The 21,062-nt window shown below is 36.5% G+C and overlaps 1 protein-coding gene across 6 annotated transcripts in view; it reads right to left on the bottom strand.

Moving 5' to 3' along the window:
- The window catches only part of CDK17 (cyclin dependent kinase 17), a 98,295-nt gene that overhangs the window by 61,632 nt on the left and 15,601 nt on the right, over positions 1–21,062 (bottom strand). The window contains exon 1 of one of the 6 annotated variants that reach the window (XM_032645333.1): positions 2,630–2,703. The exons of the other annotated variants lie outside the window; for them this stretch is intronic. The gene's annotated coding sequence lies outside the window, so the exon portion shown is untranslated. Of the gene's footprint in view, positions 1–2,629; positions 2,704–21,062 lie in introns of those variants that run through there. 6 annotated transcript variants of the gene reach the window in all.

Raw genomic sequence — 21,062 nt, 5'->3', positions numbered from 1 at the left:
TTTATTTATTCATTCAACAAACATTCACATAGAGGCTCTACCATGTCCCAGGCAATATGAGGCAGAAAGATAAATAAGATATGAACTCTGCCCATAAGAAACTTAGTTTGGGGAGGTGTTATATCATTTTCAGAACGATGAAGTTGTAGTACTGCAAGTGAATGTAACTCTAGGTTAATACATTAAATGTTTTTATAACTGTTACGAAAGCCAAACAATTTATTCAACCAAGAGAATACTCAAATTGCACTTTTTGTGAAAATTGCTTCACCAGTGTGACAACTCATGTGAAATTTATTTTGATTGGCTAACTTTAAGGTTGTAAAGATCAAGATATTTAGTTCATTATACTGGAACCCCTACAGGTACATGAAATGACTCGTTATCCCCTGTATTCAATTAACAGCTTAGATGAAACCTAAACCAGTCGCCAAGAAGCCTCTAAAGGGCTTATTAATGTTGTATCTCAGTACATTCACTGGTATAAATAATCCCCCAAATACTTCTGGCTTTTAGAAGATAAGAGTTTTCCACTAAAAGTTATTTTAATTATTTTCTTTAAACATGTATTTTTGCATACATTTTCTGATGGGAAATAAGTTAAAATTCAAAATGTGATTCACTGCTATATTTTAAAAGGATAACCAACAAGAACTTACTGTATAGTACACGGAACTCTGCTCAATGTTATGTGGCAACCTGGATGGGAGGGGAGTCTGGGGGAGAGTGGATACATGCATACGTACGGCTGAGTCACTTTGCTACGTACCTGAAACTACCACAACATTGTTAATCGGCTATACGCCAATATAAACTAAAAAGTTAGGGGCTTCCCTCGTGGCGCAGTGGTTAGGAGTCCACCTGCCAATGCAGGGGACACGGGTTTGAGCCCTGGTCCGGAAGACCCCACATGCCACGGAGCAACTAAGCCTGCACCTAGAGGCCATGTCCCGCAACAAGAGAAGCCACCGCAATGAGAAGCCCGCGCACCGCAACGAAGAGTAGCCCCCGCTCGCTGCAACTAGAGAAAAGCCCGCGCGCAGCAACAAAGACCCAATGCAGCCAAAACCAAAAATAAATAAATAAAATAAAAATTAAATAAAGTTTAAAAATAAAATACTAAAATGTTAAAAAATTAGATAAGCAACAAGGATATATTGTACAGCACAGAGAAAGTCATTATTTTGTAATAAATTTAAATGGAGTATAATCTATAAAAATATTGAATCACTATGTTGTATACCTAGAACTAATACAAGATAGTAAGTCAATTATATTTCAATAAAAAATTTAACAAAATAACTTCCATGAAAAACTAAGAGAAAAAAATTTAAAATGATTAAAACCTGATTTAAAAATCACTCAAAATGCAGACACTTTCATCATGAATAATCATCAATTGATTTGCAGATGATAAATTCTCACAGAAAGGGCTTCTGTTTGAAACAGCTGTTCAGTTTCAGTGAATTCAGAAAGTCATCTATTAAGAAATGTCATCTGATGCTTTTGACAATAATGGTCTTACTCAGAGCAGAACCAAGAGAGCAATTGTAATCACTTGAGGTAGTGCCTCATTTTGTTACACAAATGGGTATATACAAAAAGGAAAAGGCCCATTGAAAAAGCAGCCAAGATTTGGAAACAAAATGGTATATGAAAAATGTTCGACCTCATTCATTTTTATCTATTTCTTTGTAAATGAATCAAATTCTCTTTTAATTATTTATTCCAGCTAGATTTGTTATACCAAATTCTCTGTGATTTAAAAAAAAAAAAAAAAGCTTGAGGGACTTCCCTGGTGGCGCAGTGGTTAAGAATACGCCTGCCAATGCAGGGGACTCAGGTTCAAGCCCTAGTCTGGGAAGATCCCACATGCCGCAGAGCAACTAAGAGACTGTCATAGAGAATGAAGTTAAGTCAGAAAGAGAAAAACAAATAACGTATATTAATGCATATATGTGGAATCCAGGAAAATGGTACAGATGAACCGGTTTGCAAGGCAGATATAGAGACACAGATGTAAGAGAACAAATGTATGGACACCAAGGGGGGAAAGCAGGGTGGGGGGCGTGAGGATGAATTGGGAGATTGAAATTGATATAATATGAATAAAATAGAAAACTAATAAGAAAAAAAGAAAATAACGGCAGAAAAACTAATGAAGGAAAAAAATGACCTGGGCACTTTTTAACTACAAGGTCAGAAAAAGTAACTACATTTACATCCCTGATTCACATACTAGCTGGAAACTCAGAAGTTATTCTTTACCCTTCCCACTCCCTCAACTGCCATATCCAATTCGATCATCAAGTCAGATCGTGTTGCTTTCATATCCCTCACATTTCTCAATTCCATCCCCTTTTATCTATTTCTACTGCCGGGCCTTAGTTTAAATCACCATAATTTATTATCTAAATCACTGCAAAAGAGTAATTAGATAGACAAGCCTCTGGCAATCATGTCAAGAAAAAAAATAACATAAATGAATAGCATTATTATAACAACAGTGGAAATTAATTAGGTACCGTCCTGTAAAGTTAAACATTGCATACTCTATGATCCTGCAGTTCTTCCCCTTGGTACATATCCAGGAGAAAAGTTTAACAGAAATATAAACAGAAATACTCATAGCAAAATGTCTGTAACAGCATAATACTGGAAATAACACAAACGTCTATAGCCAGGAAAATGGACAAATTATGGTAAATCTGCAGAATGAAAGATTATACAGTGGTAAAATAAATGAACTACAACCACATGACTAAGAATGAGTATTAGTGATATTTAACCAAAAAAGCAAGTGCAGAAGGCTACATTTAGTATATTCTTTTTATAAAAAAACAGGAAAAAATAAAACAATATATTGTTTAGGTAAACATACAGATGATAAAACTTTTATAAAATGCAGAAGACTAAAATACGAAGTTCAGGATGATAGCTACCATTTAGGGAGAGGCAAAGAAAACACATAGGAAGATGTAAGTTACTAGCAAGGTTTGAGAAATTGGATTCACAGATATTATTTTATTGATGTATATAAATACATACACACTAGATAAGCAGATCATGCACAGACCAGAGAGGATATTCATGAGCCAAGAATAATGATTAGCATAATTCTGTGCAAATTCATCGAAAGTGTTAACACATTTGGGGGGTGGGGATAAGGAATGAAAAGAGAGGAATGGATTAAAAATCTTGAGAATGGGGCTTTCCTGGTGGTGCAGTGGTTGAGAGTCTGCCTGCCGATGCAGGGGACACGGGTTCGTGCCCCGGTCCGGGAAGATCCCACATGCCGCGGAGCGGCTGGGCCCGTGAGCCATGGCCGCTGAGCCTGCGCGTCCAGAGCCTGTGCTCCGCAAGGGGAGAGGCCACAGCAGTGGGAGGTCCGCATACCGCACAAAAAAAAAAAAAAAAAATCTTGAGAATGAGTGAAATCGTTTAATTAAAAAAACGACAGAGGGCTAGAGTCAAAAGGGCTGATTTCTTTTTCCCATTTCTGCCACTAAGTCGCTATGTAATCTTAGGCTAGTCACTTAACAGGTGAGTTTGCAAAACTGACTATGGTCAGAGGCATAGTCCATAGTTCAGTTTTTCCTGAAACTAATGGACTATATTTAATGTTATCAGGTATGAAATTTGGTCGTTTTTGGAAGATGTGTCATTCCATTCTTGGCTTCCCTTCCATTCCTGGCCTGCCAACATTATCTAATACCTGTCACTGTACTATTTTGCACACAAATAAGGCACCCAACTAATCATCCCAGCAGATTCTCTGAATAACTTATACTGATTATTACAAGCACTTAGGCTGAACTTCAAAAGACACATATACCCTGGGAGAACAACTGTGAAATGAATGTTGTTACTACAAAATAAGTATAAGTAAGGTTTAACTAGGTTATGCTACAGTTACAGACAAATCTTGGTGGCTTTAAATAACGAAGCTTTTATTCTTTCATGCTGTATGTCCATCGAGAGTTGACTGGGGCTCTGCTCCAAGTCTTCAAGAACCTAATCTGACGTAGCAGCCACCACAGGAAGGGAACAAAGAGTGTGGCAAAGAATATACTAACTCTTAAAGCTTCTATCTAGGGTATCACTTTTACTCACACTTCACTAGCTAAATCAAGTCACATGGCCATGCCTAATTTTAAGCAGGCAGGAATTGCTACCATATTCCCAAGAGGAAAATCAGAATATATGTGAACAATTTTCACAATTTCACATTGTTTTAGCATTTGGAGACAAACATCAAATATAATGTTAACATACTATTATGTATTAAAACTCAAGAATAGAAATAACCAACATAATTTTTTTCGTTTTTTAAAGATTTAACAACATAAAAATTCAAACAGCAAATAAAGAAAAGGTCAAATGCAAACCAAATCCCCATCAAAATTCCAAAGATTGAAAAAAACATCTCTAACCCTCAACAAGCATAAAGACATTTCAAGGAACTATTTATTTTTTCCCCTAAAATCTCAGTACTGCTGACTAAGACATTCAAGTTGTCCACAGGAAATTAGGAAATAAAATAGGAATAGAAATATGTCCCCCAAACTCTCATTCTGGAAAACAGTTAACTACAGATTTAAACTGTTTGATTTAAACTGAGGGGAAGGTAGCCTGCATTAAGGTATTACAACAGGAGTGACATAGGTCCCATACGATGTACCATGACGGAGGAAAGAACTGGGATTGATGAAGGCCAGGATGATCCAACCAAATACTGGAGAGGAATGTATGTTGCAATCAACTGAACTAGAAGACTTAGAAACCCTCTGGGTTACCCTGTATCTAGCATACACAAGTAATGATGATGAAAGTACACTGTAGAAATGGGTTCATACTCTATAATCACAATGAAGTTCTGTAAAAGGGAAAGGGAAGCTTGAAGGCTTAATCAAAAGTGAGACATGATAGGACTGATAACCTGAGAGGTATCATGATTTAGATTCTTCCCTGGAACAGAGTTGTATAAGAGTTGGTGAAGATGTGCTATTAAGAAGTAGGCATAGGGCTTCCCTGGTGGTGCAGTGGTTGAGAGTCCGCCTGCCGATGCAGGGGATGCAGGTTCGTGCCCTGGTCCGGGAAGATCCCACATGCCGCGGAGCGGCTGAGCCCATGAGCCATGGCCGCTGAGCCTGCGTGTCCGGAGCCTGTGATCCTCAACGGGGGAGGCCACAATAGTGAGAAGGCCCACGTACCGCAAAAAAAAAAAAAAAAAAAAAAAGAACTAGGCATATTCAATCGCATGAACAACTGAACTGTAACAACTGAACCAGAAAGGTCCAACCAAGCCTCACGTATGTGACTTCTGAAGGGTTATCATACAACCTTTGATGCCATATTAACATTTGGTTTAAACATCTCAATATCCGAGGAGCTTCATATGCCAAAAGTAATCAAAATAAGATCCTTCCCTTCATCAGATAATTTTTATCATGACTTCTACCCTTTATAAGCATTATCTACAAGCATGTTCATTATTTAAAATATTCACTGAGCATCCAGTATACACAAATCTTGTGTTAGGAACTAAGGACAGAGAGATAAAAGACACTATCACTGGCCTTGAAGTGAGAAATAAAGAAAATGTGACAGGGACTTCCCTGGTGGTCCAGCGGTTAAGACTCCGTGCTCCCAATGCAGGGGGCCGGGGTTCAATTCCTGGTCAGGGAACTAGATCCTGCATGCCACAACTAAAAGATACTGCACGCCGCAACCTCAAGATCCATTATGCCATGACGAAGATCCCGTGGGCCGCAACTAAGACCCAGCACAGCCAAATAAATAAATATTAAAAAAAAAAAAAAAAGCAAAGAAAGGAAAAGCAGACAACAATAATGAAGCGTGATGATGACGATTCTCAAACAGCTCTGGGACCGCAAATGAGGATGTCTGATAGTGAACACAAAGAACAAAGAAAGGCCTCGCACATTGCAGAGGGTAACTAACTACTAAATGAAGAGTAGCCTAATGTGATCTCTAAGACTATAATTTGCAAAGTCCTATTATTTTGACCAGTGTATTAGTCAGGAATCAGTCAAAAGACAGAAACGACACCAGTAATTTTAACAGAGAGAATTCAATATTAGTTGTTAATCAGGAAATGGAGAACTTTAAAGGCAAAAAAGAGGGCACAGATTGATAGCAATTGAGGGAAGCAGCTATGACCCCAGAGCTAGGGAAACAAAGGGAAGTGGCTGGAAGTATTAAAACTCAAAGGCCTGGGGCTTCCCTGGTGGCGCAGTGGTTGAGAGTCCGCCTGCCGATGCAGGGGACATGGGTTCGTGCCCCGGTCTGGGCAGATCCCACATGCCGCGAAGCGGCTGGGCCCGTGAGCCATGGCCGCTGAGCCTGCGCGTCCGGAGCCTGTGCTCCGCAACGGGAGAGGCCACAGCAGTGAGAGGCCCGCGTACGGCAAAAAAAAAAAAAAAAAAAGAATAAAACTCAAAGGCCTGGAGAAACTGGGACCCAAATCTCTGAAAAGAAAGCATTCTTGGAAGCACACCAAGAACTTGAAGGAGGGTCCCTGCAAAGGGCAAACGGGAGCCATTTACCACTCCTATTCCTGCCCGGGTGTGGTCCTGTTGCTGTGGAGATACTGACAGGAAGAAGAGGTAAACAAGTAGGAGCAAATCCCCTGTCCCCCGTCTGGCTTTACTGTCTCCCACTGGTATCTCCTATTTGCAGAACGTGACAGGGAACCAGCTGGCAAAAGAGAAGCATACACCACAAAATAAAAGTTTAGAAGGATGAACCTGAAGCTGACAGAAAATAGCTCAACAGCCAGCACCACCTATATAATTTTACTTCTCCATTCTAAATATTTAAGGTAACATTCTGCAAATATTTAGAATTACAAAGCTCTAGTTGAATGAAGGCTATTTGAGTCTTCTCATGACTTGTGAGGAAATTAAATAATCAAGACCAAAACGAGGACATCTATTTTAAAACCCAAACTTTAAAAGAACAAGCATTTCTGTACTCTATAAATTAGGCAATGTATAGATCTTAAAAAACAAAATCAGAATCTCAAGAGTTCAGCAAAACCTTGAAGCCTCAAATTTAATGTCTACATACAAATTTTAAACTCTCACCTATTCAAATATCAAAGGAAAAGATTAAGGTTGATTAATGAAAGGTCTGAATTGCTAAAATTTTTAGATAAATGATATTTCATTACTTTCAAACGTAAGTCGCTTTTTCTTTTAGACCAAATCTTAATCTTAGTGATTAATTTTAATATTTTTATTGCTTGAAATGTTCTGCATCTCTGGAATAGCTGACTTATGCATACATCATTTCAAACATACACATTTCACCAAATCTAACATTCCATCTATTATAGAGCATAGCATAATTGCATAAACCACTAAGGAAAAAAATGCTATAAATCAAACTATGACTTCATGAATTCTTCCATGGACTTTTAAAACTTATTGAAAGAACTCTACTCAGAATACACTTTGATTAATAACTTTTTTATTGTCAATTGCTGTTATACTGGTTTTTAGAGTACATGTTGTTTTGGTTTCTTAAACTTCTACTTTTATTTTTCTTGTAGCTTTGTTTACCTTACTATTTACTCAACAAATCCCTTTTTCTAGAAAGAGCACAAAGATTAACCTTACTTCATTTCAAACTAGTGAGCTAAATAATATTATTTAACATTTGCAGGGCAAAGGCAGGGGATGGGAAAGGAAGGGGAGGAATGGGTACAAGGTTTTTATTTGGGGGGGAGGGTGATGAAAATGTTCTAAAATTAGATTATAGTGATGCTTGTAGAACTGTAAATATATTAAAAACCAGTGAATTCTGCGGTGGGATGCGGATGGTGATGTGCTGAATTGGGCCATTGGGATTGACATGTATACACTGATGTGTATAAAACTGATGACTAATAAGAACCTGCAGTATTAAAAAAAAACCAACTAATACTAAACTTTCTTTGGGTTATTTGTATGGAAATATGTTAATATAAATGTTTCAGACATTACATGAAATTTCTAAAAATCTTATACATTCTGGTATAATGTTATAAGTCATAATTCTAGTTATTACTTTAAAATGTATATCTCAGAAATAACTTTAAAAAAGCAACAAAAACCAGTGAATTGTAAAGGGGTGAGTTCTATAGTACATAAATTATATTTCAACAAAGCTGTTAAAATAACTATATCTATGACAAATTGTTTTCTCACATCAAAACAATTAACTGAACATAAAATATTTATAGCATACTTTTGAAATAACTGAAAATAACTATACATTAGAGCAGGGGTCCCCAAACCCCAAGCCGCAGACTGCTACCGTGCAGCGGGCCAGTGCGCGAAGCTTCATCTGCCGCTCCCCACCTGTCTCCCACTAAACCGGTCACTGGTGCCAAAAAAGTCGGGGACCGCTACATTATAGGATTCTCTAGTTCAGATGTCAGCAAACTCTACCTGTGTATTACTCAACAGAAACTATTTTAGGCTTTGTGGACCACATACAGCACCTGCCAAATTTTTTTAAAACCACCATTAAAAATGTAAAGCCATTCTTAGCTCTAGAACTGTTGCTTGTTGACTCTACTCCAATCACATACTGCTTTTTTATTTCAGAAAACAAGCAGTCCAAAGTAGCCCAAAGTGATGACAACATTAAGGAGGAAACTAAACAGAAGAACAGTATTAGTCTTCTGAGAAATTCATTTTTCCTCTCATGCACTGCTGCGGGGGGTGGGGGTGGGGCTTGGAAACAAAAATTATTTCCACGTCATAAATCAGATATTCTAGATGTACCTTTTCAGTATCCAAGGTGCATTAATCGAAGAAGCCAGCCCTCAGACACTTATAATCATCACATCCAAAAACTATTTGAGGGGACAATTCTAGAAGTGACTCACAGATACATGCCCTATACATCTAATCAAAATTCACATCATTTCCAGTTTTGAAAGGAAATAAATCACAGTACAGTTTTTCAAATGGGATTCCACAGCATCTTAGCGTTCTGTGAGGTGCTACTTGTTTTAGAGATCGTGACTTTAAAAAAAAACAGTTTTTCTTTGAACTTTGCACACTGAAAGAGAGCTCACAGTGCTGGAAGGTGACCAAAGATCTCCATTAGCAGCTTCCTGTCTGCGAGCCCCTTGAGGTAGTACATTCTTTAGAATTCCATGTACATTGAATCACATAAGAGTACATACTCTTACATGTATGACTTCTTTACTCAGCATAGTGACTGTGAGATTAATCCATGTTGTATGTACCAGCAGTTTTTGTTGCTGAAGAGTATTCCATTGTATGGATATACCACTTTGTCTTCATTAGCCTGTTAAAGAACACATGCGTTGTTTTCCAGTGTTTGAATGTTCCCAGGAACGTTTTCGTACAAATCTTTTTTGCTGGGTCATATGGTAGATGTTTAACTTTCTAAGGAATGTCCAGTTTTCCAAAGCGATTGTACCAGTTTTATATTCCCACCAGCAATGTATGTTCAAGTTGTTCCACATCCTCATAAACACTGATTTTATCTATTTTAATTTTAGCCATTCTGATGAGTTACATCTCACTGTCATTTTTTTTTTTTTTATGCGTTACGCGGGCCTCTCACTGTTGTGGCCTCTCCCGTTGCGGAGGACAGGCTCCGGACGCGCAGGCTCAGCGGCCATGGCTCACGGGCCCAGCCGCTCCGCGGCATGCGGGATCCTCCCAGACCGGGGCACGAACCCGTGTCCCCTGCATCGGCAGGCGGACTCTCAACCACTGCGCCACCAGGGAAGCCCTCACTGTCATTTTAATTTGCATTTTCCTAGTGACTAATGATTTTGACCATCTTTTCATGTGATTATCCATATAATATAATCCATCTTCAAATCTTTTGTCCATTTTTACTCAACTTATGTGTCTTACTAAAATTCCTTTATGTATTATATAAGTCCCTTGTCAAACTATGTATTACAAAATTCTTTTTCTTGTTCTGTGGCTTGTTTTTGTTCTCTTAATATTGTCTTTTAAGGAACAAACATTTTAAATTTTGATGAAGTCCAGTATTTTTCTTTTTTTATTTTATGATTGGTTCTGTGTCCTAAGAAATTTTTAGTACCATAAGATGACAAATATTCTTCTATATTTTCTTCTACAAGTTATTTTCTTCTACAAGTTCTTCTACAAGCTATAGTTTTAGCCCTTCAATTTAAGTCTATTATCCACCTTGAATTACTTTTTGTATTTGTTGTGAGGTAAGGGTTAGATGTATAAGGTTATACCTGTGAGTCATTTCTGTAATTGTCTTTGTCCCCTCAAATATTTTTTGAATAGCATGTGAGTTATTCATTTCTTTACTGAGTTTTTTTGTCTGTGTATCCTATCAGAGAGTCTACGAGAGAGGTCTAATAAATCCACAAGTATAACTATGGACTTATCTGTTTATCCTTGTAGTTCAATTTTTGCTTCATATATTTTGAATCTATGCAATTAGGTGCATACAAATTAGAACTGTTGTACTCTCCTAACGAGCTGACCCTTATAAAATTATCCCTTTCTACCTCCAATAATGTTTCTTGGCTTAAAGCCATTAACATTAGTGTAGTCACACCAGTCTTCTCTTGGCTAATATTTGCACAGTATATTGTTTTCCACCTTTTTACTCTGAACCTCTCTGTTTATAATTTGTAGCACCTTACAGATAGGCTGTACGTTTTTATTCAGTCTGATGATATCTTTTAATGGGAACATTAAATTTCATTTAATTATTGATATAGTTGAGTTTAAGTCTACCATCTTTTCTATTTGTTTTCCATTTGTCTCACTGTTCTCTATCCTTTGTTCTTCTTTTCCTTCCTTCTTTTCTATTAATCAAGTATTTTTTATTCTTCTATTTTATGTGTTCTATAGGCTTGTTATCTTTTAGCATCACTCTTTCAGTGGTTACTGTAAAAGATACAAAAAAGCACCTTTATTTTCTATCTTACATTAGTACTTTTACCATGTCCCCAACAATGAGATTGTTACAACTGCATTTACTTTTTTTCTTTTGCTACTGCTATCATATAATACATATCATATCATACATACAGTAGTCTCCTTATATGCAGTTTCACTTTCTGTGGTTTCAGTTACCTGCAGTCAACTGCAGTACAAAAATACTAAAGGAAAAATCCTAGAAATAAGTCATAGTTTTAAATTGCACACCATTCTGAGTAGTGTGATGAAATCTCACACTGTCCAGCTGCGTCCTGTCCAGGATGTGAATCATCCCTTTGTCTAGCATATCCATGCTGGATATGCTACAGCCCCATGAGTCACTTAGTAGCCGTCTCAGTTATCAGCTTGACTCTCAGGGCATCGCAGTGCTTGCTTTCAAGTAACCATTATTTTACTTAATAATAGCCCCAAAGTGGAAGCATAGTGATGCTGGCAATTCGGATATTCTACTAAAACTTATCATAGGTATGTATGTATAAGAAAAAACATCATATATATAGGATTCAGTACTATCCACAGTTTCAGGTATCTACTGAGGGTCTTGAAACATATTCCCCATGGATTGGGGCGGGGGGAGGAGACTACTGTACGTTACATTGTTCCCCGATATAACACTGTTAGACATTGTTAATACTGTTGGTTTAAGCAGTCAATGATCCTGTCTACCATATTTCACCTATCTGGTACTCTTCATTCCATCATGCTTCCATCTGAGATTTTTTTCTTTATCCTGGTGAACTTCCTTAAGTGGAGATATGCTGCTGATGACTTCTCTCAGCTTTTATTCACCTAAGAATATCTTTATTTCACTTTGCTTTTTGAAGGATATATTCACTGAATATAGAATTATTGGTTGGCAGTATCTTCTTTCCCACTTTAAAAATGTCTTTCCACTGTCTTCTGACTTCTATAGTCTGCTGAAAAGCTGACTTGCCAAATTCTTAGTTCCTTCTAAGTAACATGTCTTTCCCCCTCTGAGTGCTTTTAAGGTTTTTCTTTTACATGTGGATTTTAGCACTGATCCCAAGCTGTGGGCTGAGGAAAACACAGCAACATCTATCAGATACTGTACTAACTGCTACTGCTCATTTATCTGGACCTAACTACTAATAGACAGAACTATTCGTTACTTCTTTTGCATTAGGGGTGCTATGAAAAAGTTTCTAAGAACTAAGGCTAAGTGTAGTTTTCTTTGTTATCTATCCTGTTTTGGGTTCACTGGCTTCTTGTCAATCACTGGTTTATAGTCTTAAGTTTCAAAAAATAGTCATTATTTCTTCAAATACTGCTTCTGCCCCTTTTCCCCTATCTCATCAATGTCTTAGTCTGTTCAGGCTGCTATAACAAAGTACCACAGACTAGCTTATAAACAACAGAAGTCCTAGCCAAGGCAATCAGAGAAGGAAAAAAACCCAGAAATTTATTTCTCACAGTTCTGGAGGCTAAAAGTGTGAGATCAAGGTGCCAACATGGTCATGTAAGTTGCAGACTTCTCATCGCATCCTCACATGGTGCAAGGGGTTGGGGAGCTCTCTGGGGTTCTCTTTAATATGAGGATTAATCCTATGTGTAAGGGCTTCACCCTCATGACCTAAGCACCTCCCAAAAGGCCCTACCTGCTAATACCAATACACTGGGCATTAGGATTTCAACATATAAAATTTGAGGAGGGCTTCCCTGGTGGCGCAGTGGTTGAGAGTCTGCCTGCCGATGCAGGGGACACGGGTTCGTGCCCCGGTCTGGGAAGATCCCACATGCCGCGGAGCGGCTGGGCCCGTGAGCCATGGCCGCTGAGCCTGCGCGTCCGGAGCCTGTGCTCCGCAACGGGAGAGGCCACAACAGTGAGAGGCCCGCGTACTGCAAAAAAAAAATTTTTTTTAATAAAAAATTTGAGGAAACAAACATTTGGAACACAGTACTCTGGGACTCCAATTATACATAGGTGTTTTTTATGCTGTTCTGCTTCTTTCCATCTTGTTTTCTCTCTGTGCTTTAAACATATCTTTACAACCACTCTTCCAAGGGGGTACTATCAAGAAAGATAGCAAGTATTACAGGAGATCACTTTGGTATGCTTGGTCTTCTACTCTACTCCCTAAAATGGGGAAATGAAAATATTTTCCCCTATCTTACACAAATGAACTTCAAAAAATGCCTTGAAAAAAATTTAAGATTAGAAAATTACTCATCCCTTTTAGGCAGAGAGCTGGGAATCTAGCCCTACCATTAGTCTCATCCACGAAAAAACTATTTAATATGTTCAGGGACTTAAGAGGTCACCACAAATATGAGACAGCACAGTATATAAGGAAGGTGCTGAACTTACAAAAAGTTATTACTTGGTTACAATGAAATCTTTTTCAGATACCAATACTTTGTCTATTTATCACAAATATTTTTTTGCCAAATTAAATATCCTCTGAATATGTTATTGTATTAATATCTATTATATTTATCCATAAACATTTTTAAGCTTTAGAATTGTCTAAATATCATTCAATGTTAAAATTAAGATAAATTGCTTTTCTCTTCAAAGATGAAATACGCATTGATAGCCACAACACAGATAATTCGTTTACCAAGTTACTGTTAAAATAACATGAATAACACCAGTATGTACCTAGCCTTATGGAATTTACAGTCTTCACATCTTACCTTATTATCAGAATAATTCTATGAGATAAAAAAAAGGTATTATTATTTACCTTTCCCATTACACAAATGAGAAAATAAAATCTCAAAACTTAAGTAACTCACCGAAGAGTCATTACACTGAGTAAACCATGATAAAGCCAAAATTCAAATCCTATGTGTTCTTTCCATTAACCTACACACAAATAAGTTGGTTCATGTGCAGATTACAAGGGAACCACAAACGGCCTTTCCTTTTAATTTTTGTGAAACTGAGTTAACATTCTTGAGTAAAATAAGTCAAAGCACTTGTGACAATCTTTTTCAAAAGAAAAACCACAACTTAAAGCAAATTTAGCAATATAAAATTATCTGAAAGTCAACAGATTTTACTTACTATCCTACCAAAATGTGCTTAACAAATTATTTCCTAATGAGGGTATCTTATCTGCTATTTCTTTTAAATATAAACTATGTTTATACAAAGTAGATGATATTATAAATAGTACATTTGCAGGAGACCTGTAAGTATTCCTCCTTCAGTAGGCCTACAAACATTACTCCTTGAGCAGACTCATAAAGATAAATTCCAGATTCAATTCCACAAATGGTTAAGAAAATTTTTCAACTAGTCCTGGTTATATTTCAACACTTCTGAGAAGAGGTATCTGACAAAGGGAAGGACAAAAAGCCTCTAGCAAACCTTCAGCAGCTATCTAGCCTTCCTAGTCAGTGTATTTTTAAATGAAGTTATTTAAAATTATTAATAAACTCTTTTTGAGGACAGTATTGTCAAGTATAACACATTCCATGAGAGAAATAAATAGGCCACACCATTACTGTATGAACACAGACATTACCCTTACTATCAATACATACATAGCAAGCCATTTTTGTCACTACTTTAATGGGCAGTATAATCCAGTCCTTCATATAAGAAAAAGTAAAATAAATATCTACATGAAAAGCTCCATTAATTCTAAGTATAATAAACCACAGCCACTACCTGACATATTATATTATATAATATCTGATGTTATATCTAGTGTATTGCAATATATAGGCTAAACAGACATGAAAAAAGTAGACATCATCTCTGAATGATTCGTGTTATTTAAATTCCACTATCCCCCCACCAAAAAGTCAGTTATTAGTAACTCATGCTTGTTTAAAGTATTTGGTTAAGGCTAAGACCCATAATTTAATCCTTATATAAATCAATTAGCTTTGCACTACTAGGAATATAATGTATCCATAACTCTGGACGTTAAGAAATGGAACTCTGTATCATTGGTCTTATGGGAATTTAGCCAAGATTATAGGTGGCTCAATGTCATCACTGACACAGAGGATACACAAAGGATGTGACCTTGGTTAGATAGCTGGGTCCTTTTCTGATTAGAAAGGTATTAACTACATAAGTCAACACAATTTTAATACTTACAAAACATCTGAATATATTTACCTCCTTATTTCCTTTTATCCTCTCACTGCATGACATTTTTAATGATTAATGATTTCTACTCTTGCTTCTTATTTTGTTCTAACTCAGTATGTCCTCCAAGAGCACTTGAGCACTTGAATTACTAACAGTTGAAATAAGAACTATGTGAATTATACTTAATGAATTAGAGCAGATTCAGGGTTATTTCAATAATGTCACTCCCAATAATGAATGGGAGAGAAGAATGGTTTTATAGTTTATGAATTGGAAATTGCTCACAATTCTCAGTCTCTCTTTTTTTTTTTTTTTTTTTTTTTTTTTTTTTTTGCTGCGGTACGCGGGCCTCTCACTGCTGGGGCCTCTCCCGTTGCGAAGCACAGGCTCCAGACGTGCAGGCTCAGCGGCCATGGCTCACGGGCCCAGCCGCTCCTGCGGCATGTGGGATCTTCCCGCACCGGGGCACGAACCCGTGTCCCCTGCATCGGCAGGCGGACTCTCAACCACTGCGCCACCAGGGAAGCCCTCAGTCTCTCTTATCTATAGTTTTCCATATGTGAAATTATCTTTGCTGTCATGTGAGTCACAGCATAAACAAAATTGAAACCTCTAGAAAATAAAGCTCAATAAAACCTCTATAGTGACTGGTATGAGTATTCAGAGAATAATGGGAGGCCCAGATTTATCAAAAGAAAGCAGTGGTCCAAACATGTATACATCAAGAAACACTGGTCTGCTATCTAACAGACAAGAGTTGTCACACTCTGGTGGCTTTTTTAGGAAAAAGGCAGGCTTACAAAACACAGTCTCAGGTCTATTTTATCTATACTGCTTCTATAGGAATGGTCTAGGAGATTTCAATAGGAAAAAAATGAGTAGAGGAGGGGAGGGATTATTTCTCTATTCAACTAACAACACTACATTAAGGCTTGTTCCTTTTACTGTTCTGAATCCACCTGTAGAAAGTATAAAAAAAAGTCAAAAGATCACAATCTTTAGATGTGGCTATATGTTCCCAAGCTATTTTGTGGCTAGAAGTTAGGGAAGTGACTGGAATTGTTCCCTCTCTCAAAGGTAGGAAATGAGAGGTTATCCTGAGGTCAGGATCCTCTAATGTGGCTCTTGATTTAAATTGTGTTAACTTGCTCTGCTCCAGGATGAAAGCAATTATGACCAGATCAATGTGCTCTGCAGCTGGTTAGTCAGCTGCTCCAGAGTAGGCAGCCAGCAAAACAGCTTTGGGGCCCTCTCCGGGCACTGTGCCTCCTAAGATTCAACTGCAGGCCGATGCTGTTGACATTAATTCTTAAAAGGTATTTTTAGCTCCCCGAGATGAGAAGTAAAATAAACATAAATAGGAAATATCCTCCTTTTAATTTTCCAAGTAACCTATAATTATTGAACTGTTCCACATTTTAATCTAACAGCCACCAGAAAATGAAATATTTTGACACCTCTGTATGAAACCATTATACTGGCTCAAGAGTCAGCCGTAGAAGCATCAGCTGATTCCTTCGAAGAGAAAATTCAAAAGGAAGCCATTCTGTGTTTTTTAAAAAGGGGCAACCAAGGCTAGAAAGGAGCATAAGAGGGTTTCCAAACCTAGGTAACTAATACAAAGTCTTGTTAAAGGACACAGCTTGAATACAAAATTTTATGACCACTGTTATAACCACAAGTGGTATTAACTATGGAATCACAGCATATTCCAATTTTACTACAAAATCCATGTTAAAGTTTGAAAATATGCTTCAATCCTACTGCTAACTTTCAAGTTAGAGTTCAAGAAAAATGTCTGAGATAGAATGGTATAGTCACTAAACACAACTGGTGAACCACCTAAGGACCAGTCCACTAATCAAGTCAGTAATTCAATGAATCACAAAAAAAGGGAAAAAATTACCTTACGCATTTTAACTTAAAACATTCAAATGTGCTTACAAATCTTCTGCTGTAAAACAAAGGCCACGACAGGAATTTCTTACATAAAGCCATGTGCCAATAAAGACTCTACCATTTCTAGTCAATTGTTTTTAAATTGAAGGGAAAAGTTGAAAACACCTGTAAAGCCAAACTTCTAGATTTGTATCACCCTTCCAGGCTTTTAGTTGTCTTCCTTACATCTAGTTCCACAGATTTTTTTTTTTTTTTAAGCAACCTGCCTTTATCAAGTCTTTCCAAAGTTTTCACAAAATAACTCTCCTTATACACTGATATTTTATTGGTTCAGGTAATATTTGATTAAATTATGTAATTACAAGTAAAGCTGGCATACAACTGGTAGGAAAAGAATGTACGGTCAAACTAAAGAAAAGCCTACTAGTCATCAGTTAGTACTGAACATGCCATGACCATCAGTCAGTAGTCTTACACAGGGACTGAAGGCCACAAATCAGTCAGAGCTTCTACCACACCCTCACTTGCCTTCTTAAACGCTGCACACAGATGTCTCTGCAAGCATGCAATCATCTCATCCAAAATACTTTAAACGGAGCAAATTAACTGCAGTATAGGTGGATGATTTGAACTTTCTAAATGGAGTGCTGACACACTGTAATAAAATTTCTACACAATTTTAAAAAAACATTCTTAAACTGGAAAAGAATTTAACCAGAGAAAAGGAGAGAACCAAACTCAGTATTATAAACAAAAATGTTATTGCACAATCTTATCAGCCCATCTCTGTGAATGTGATTTCTTTTCTAAAAAATAAGGTTAAATTCCATTATGAGAAACTTTTTCTTATTTCATTCTTACAACAGATATTGTTTGAAATATGTGGATATCAGCTAAGATTTGATTATTTTATATAGAAATTAAAAATAAATATTTATTACAGAATTTGACCTGATGCTCGAAAAATCAATTGTTTTTATCATGCTTTGAGCTCCTAGGCACTTGAGTACATGTTCATTTATATGATTGCTTCCATAACAGCAGGCTGAATATGTGATTAAAATCCAAGTCATCAGGTATGCAAACAATCAATAGGAAAGAAAACCTAACAGCACTCACCAAGGCTCTCCAGAACTCATGAGTAGTAAGAGACAGTAAAATGGGTATGAATTCATTATTACAGAACTCCAGAACGTATTTTACTCTAACTTTATTCAAACATTGGGGGGGAGGGTTATCATTTAATTACAGTGAGTGAGCATGTTCAATTTAGTAGATTTTTTTTTAAGTGCCTGGAGTCCAAAATAGACTTTGTGGTTCCACTTGCTTCCAAAAATATGGCTTCTTTCACCAAGGAGAAAATAAGACTTTTTTTTTCTGACACTCAAACTTGATTTTTTATCTGGAAATTAAAAAGTGGCAGTATAGGTCTCTTGTTTTAAGCATGTAACACCAATTAAGCTTTTCCTGGAGCCCTAATGTGTATTTGCCTTCCATGTACACATTTCACTAGCATTACTATCTCTTTGACATCCTCAGAAACAGGAAAGGACAGAGAAAGGTTTCTATTCTTTTTCTATTATTTCTGTAAGCAGAAGGGATTAAATTTAATAATGATTTTCACTGATTGCTCAAATGACTCTTACCTCTTAATAATCACTGTCCTAGAATGCAATAATTGTTATAGCTTACTGCTCAACCCCACACTGGTTTTGATCCAAAATGTAATTTACCACATTAAAAGATCTGTTCAAATAAACCAGTCTCAACATTAGAATTATGAGCAATTCTCTGTTTGTAAAGTTAACCAGGTAACTCACAAGTTTATGTCCCTATACACTGGCAAATGATTAGAAATGTACAGAAAATGACTAGTACCCCGTGGTACTAATGAACAGTTTTTCTCTCAGCAAGTGAGATTTAAGTTTAAGTACTTCCTTACCCATTAGTTTCTCTAGCAACATCATGTAAGACGGCGTCTATAATAAGTTCAATGGAAAAAAGTACGTAAGATTATTAATGTAAATTTAGGTAAAATATATTTTAACTGTTATGAGATCTGGCCTTTTATCAATTTTCTCCTCTTGTGCAAGTCTAAGTAATAAAATGTGCTTTAAATAACAATAACAAGAAAATGAAAAAAGACAAAATTAACCTTTCACGTTATACAATTTTTCAGCAATCCTTTTAAAATAAAAGATCTCTGTGAGACTACTAGAAGTTCAAGGAAATGATGTCTTTTCCCAATTTTATGTAATAGGAAAAGTAGTTAATAATATGATGTGCCAATCTGTTCTAGTGCTTTATTTACATTAACTCCTTTTAACTACCACAGTAATCCTATAATATTAAATTATCCCCATTTTACATATCTAAAGAAACTCAGTCACTGAAGAGTTAAAAACTCACTCAAGGTTACAGCTAGTAAAAGGGAAGAGCCAGTTGGAATTCAAACAGTGTAAGACCCTACCTAGTCCATGCTCTTAACTAATATCGCCCAGAATAGGGTTTAACACACTGCTTCACTCAATAAACATGAATTGGCTGGGTGCTTAACAGTTTTTCTTTCTTCTAGGAGTTTACAAAAACCAGTTTTTGAGAAATAAGGCACGTACTAATCCTTTTTCCTTTCCTTATTCTACTTCTACCTAGACAGAACAGAGTATTCCCTACACTATGCTCTCATAATCATATATTGTACATCGTTTATATAGCATGTTCCTACTTGTTTCTAACTAGTTTAAGTACAAAATTAAGAAAACTTTCAGAGAAAGAAGGATGTTTCGCTGTTTGTGTTTTTAAATCCCGTTTCCTTGCGTAGGACCTAGCTCTAAGGAAGGTCCAGATAAGTGCTGGACAGGACAGAAAGGAGAGCAGTTAAAAAAAAAAAGGCACTCTCTAGAGTAACTTATAAAAAAAGAGAGGATCCAAAATTAGAGCATACCTCAGGTAGCGGTTTTTTTTGCTAAACTCTGTAAGATTTTATTAGCAACTGTATATAACTTTAATCATCTATTATAATTTGATTTCCATGAAAGACTTATGCGTTGGTACGTATTGCTCTGCCCATTTCTGCAAATGAGAAAAACAGACTCAAAAATGTTAATGAATCTGCCCAAGATCATATAGCTAGTAAGCCTTGTCATTTCCAAAAGAGGTAAGGGAATATAAGAATCAAAGCCTACAGCTCCAAGGCTATTCATAGAAGAAGACAGCCAGGAATAGATTTGAGAAATAGAATTCAGTGAGTTACTACAGCTTAATAGACATAGCCCCTAAGAATATCCAATTGAGAGAGGATGATCAAGGGCAGGATTAGGATCCAATTCCATTTTGCTCTAAAGCAGAGGTTCTCCAAGTATAGTCTGTGGAATCTTTAAAGGTGGGGGTGGGGGGTTCCTCAGGTCAAAATTATAATACTAAAAACTTAATTGCTTTTACTTTTCTCTCACGAGTATAAAGTGGAGTTTTCCAGACTACATTTCACAGAATACTGCAACAGAGTGAAACACAAAAGTTGTGCGAAGCCAGCTGTCTTCTATTGAGATAGACATTAAAGAGATTTGCAAATATATAAAACAATGCTACCCTTCTCACCATATTTTTTAATAGTTATTTTTCATTTTAAAACATTTATGTTAATTTTTAATGCTTGTTATTTTTAAGTAAGCAGATATTAAAATTAATGTAAAAATTAAAGCATTTTTTGACCTGAGACCAAAAAGGTTGAAAAGCCACTGATCTAAAAAGTTATGCTCAACCAATCCTCAGATCTAAAATCTGGTCTTCTAAACTGATTTACTCACCAGGATAAGTGGGCTATGTAAACGGAAAGTTCCTGAGTTTCACCATATTACAAATTGCTTAACAACAGAAACATTTTAAAAAATCTTTGTGTTCCTCCTTACCCTCATCACAACACTCATATCAAAAAAAAAACAAAACTTGTTGTATCAATCCAGATTACTTTCACTGTACATTTCTAAATTAACACTATATTTTATACCTAAATTACATAAAAGATTCTGTAATACCACATCACCTTAAAATAAACTGAAGGAATGTCAACCCATAAAACTGAAAAGGCCAGACTTCACCACATGGTGACACAT

This window comes from Phocoena sinus, chromosome 10 (genome assembly GCF_008692025.1).
Source record: "Phocoena sinus isolate mPhoSin1 chromosome 10, mPhoSin1.pri, whole genome shotgun sequence".
In the NCBI taxonomy this organism is placed as follows: domain Eukaryota; kingdom Metazoa; phylum Chordata; class Mammalia; order Artiodactyla; family Phocoenidae; genus Phocoena; species Phocoena sinus.
This window is presented reverse-complemented; position numbering and strand designations above follow the sequence as displayed.